Source organism: Mus caroli, chromosome 2 (genome assembly GCF_900094665.2).
Source record: "Mus caroli chromosome 2, CAROLI_EIJ_v1.1, whole genome shotgun sequence".
Taxonomy (NCBI): Eukaryota; Metazoa; Chordata; class Mammalia; order Rodentia; family Muridae; genus Mus; species Mus caroli.
The window spans coordinates 72,180,455-72,183,343 of NC_034571.1; the positions used below are offsets into that span (position 1 = coordinate 72,180,455).

Below are 2,889 nucleotides of genomic sequence, written 5' to 3' on the forward strand. Positions count from 1 at the left end.
AGTTATCCTTTCTTTCCTTTTGCTCATGAAATGTCTATGTGTTTTTTCAAGATGCCATTCACATGCACTGCCTTCCTAGAAAACACCTACTCAGAAGCCGAACTTAGCTGGCTTTCAAGTCGGCACACACATGGCCATCTTTGTAGTCCAGCACTTACCTGATGCTAAGTTGTGCAGTATAGCTTAGTCTTGAGGAAGTAAACAAAACCTAGTATCATATTTGCATAGGAATTCCAAAATCACATTACGCCGTGGCTAATCTTCTTCAGGGTTCAAAACAAAACCAAGAAAACACACACACACACACACACACACACACACACACACATGGTGGTGGGGGGGGGCGGAGAGAGAGAGAGAGAGAGAGAGAGAGAGAGAGAAAGAGAGAGAGGAGAGAGAATTATGATTAAGAGATATTGAATTCATGAATGGACTTGTCAAAGAACACAAAATATTTAAAAAATTTAAATCAGAGAAAACTATAAATGTCTCAGTTTAGGCAAATCCAAAAAACATGGTGCTAGCCACAAAAGTGTTTGCTCGTCTTTGCTTTCAAACCAAAGGGACTCACAGGTTTGCAAATGATAGATGTAACCCTCTTCCATTACTCCTACTTCCTAAAACAAAAATACTTACTGTCATCTAATGGAAGAGCACTCAAGTTCTGAGAGTACCTGGTCCACACAAGACTTTTTCTTTGAACTTTCCCCCAAATTATCTAATACAAACCCAAACCCCATTACAAAGCTCTCCATAGTGCCCTGTGGGACTCCTCTTTGTTCGTCATTACCCAGTGTCCCTTGCTGTAGTAAAAAATAGGCTCAACTTTGTTTACACAGAGCTATAGTCATGGTGGTGGTTGGCTGGTGGGCATCAAAGCATTTGCATATTTGATGTTTATAACAGACAATAAAGGTTTTGAGACATATTTATTTATTTATTATTTATTAATTTATTTATTTTTGTTACTTTCTGTACTAAGCATGGTGCCTGACCAGGTAATGAGCACATTTATAGAAAAATTAATGAGTATGTATTTTAAGATATAAAATGAAGAGCATATAATCAACAAACAGAAGATATTGTTTGAATAAAACATGCCATTTCACATCAAAATGCCCTACATCGGGCTCTGACCGAGTGCTCCTTTGCATGTGAGATGCCCTGTGGCTTTGATGCTGTTGCCTCTGGCCAGTTCCCACCATCAGCAGAGCTTGTGTCTTCATTTAGAAGTGATGATGGCTTGCAATGGACTTCCCCTGTTCCTCGCAGTCCTTACCATTCCCAGCATGCATAGCTGCATAGCCCACCAGGTGTGAGGATGCTGTTATTTGGACTCTAAATTACTGGAAATAAGTCACAGCGGGAAGGCAGATTAGGATAGTTTAAAGAGCAGGCAAAGAGAAGCTATGAAAAACTAGAAAGAAAATTGATTTCTAACTACAGTTGGATGTCATACTTGTTTCGACTTCACGGATGATACACGGAATGGTATATAGTGTAGCTGTTCTCTCTCTGGGGTTTACTCCTATCTGTGTATTACCAGGGCCCTTTCAACCTTAATATTGTAGTTCTCTGTCTTATGCTTTAGTAATAAGTATGAAACCAAAATGGAATAAAGGTGGTAGTTTTATTCATAACTCTTACCTTATTTAAGTCCTGTGTAGCAGAACAGGTAGGAACATAGGGTTTTTGAGATAGAGACCCATAGACTGGAATACAGAAATATCCCCTTCTGAATAACATGAATATTAAGTCACTTACCCGTTCTGAGGCTCAGTTTTGTCATTCACAAAATCAGATCAGCAGTAACTACTCCATGAGAGCCAATAGAGTGGAATGAGCTTGCATATGGAAACCTTTCTCCGCAAATAAAATATTCAGAAATTATATCTGTTATGAATGCAATTGGCTCATTACTTTTTATTAGCATTTATAAGCAACACAGGGTAGAATGGTATAGCATTATAAAACATAATATTAGTTTTATCTATTATGATTATACTGCACTGTTCTTATATTATAGATCATAGCCAAAATTGCTTACATTCTAGGATTTAGTAAAACCCACTAGCTTGGCAATAAACACTTTATGAAACTGGCTTGTGCGTGTTATATCTTTATCAAAAGAAAACTCCTAACAGAAAAATACAATAGGCTCTTTCTAATGCCTATCACGGATGGAGTTTTAGCGATTGGACTGGATGGCTTTCAAGGTTCCCCGTTGTCAGACAGAGAACAGTGAATTTGATAAACAGCAGGAGAGAATAAACCAAGTGGAAAAAGAAGCAGACATTACTCTGCCTCTGGGGAGAGTGGGATTATTACCATAGCCAGCTGACGATGATGAACGGAAGTTCTGTCAACTTGTATGCTGCTAGGTAATTGGTGGTTGCAAGAGGCCGTTGGCAGCTGGGAAACGGGAGTGAACCGAGCAGAGCAAGTGCCTGTGACATGTGAGGAAGCAAGAGACCATTGTTATTACCTAACAGTGATGAGTCCTTTGTAGGCACCAATGACTATGTTAGCTTGTTTAGTCCCAACAATATGATGTTAGTAGGAGGTGACTGTATTGCCGACCTGATTGGATTGAGAAACACCTAGGATAGTAGTGAAACACCTGGCTGAACACGTGGGTAAGGTTGGTTGTAGAGAAGACTAAGGATTAGGAAGACTCATCTTTAATGCGAGTGGTACCATCTCTTAGGTCTGGAGCGGGGGGGGGGGGGGGGGGGGGGGGGCTGAGAGGAGTAGAATCGGAGAGAGAAGAAAGCCAGCAAATTCAGGCATTTCTCCCTCTCCTCTGCCCCACCGTGCCCTCCTCACCACGTGAAACCCAGGCGACAAACCCAACGTTTCCTTCCTCAAGTTTGTCTCAGGTGTTTAGTC

At 40.6% G+C, this 2,889-nt stretch overlaps 1 long non-coding RNA gene across 1 annotated transcript; it reads right to left on the reverse strand.

Moving 5' to 3' along the window:
* Positions 1-1,108: 1,108 nt before the first annotated feature.
* LOC110308047 lies at positions 1,109-2,368 on the reverse strand. The gene is made up of 3 exons (XR_002379506.1): positions 2,329-2,368; positions 1,765-1,859; positions 1,109-1,346 (listed from the first exon to the last, which is right to left on the reverse strand). It is a non-coding gene; the product is annotated as an uncharacterized LOC110308047 (long non-coding RNA).
* Positions 2,369-2,889: the final 521 nt, after the last annotated feature.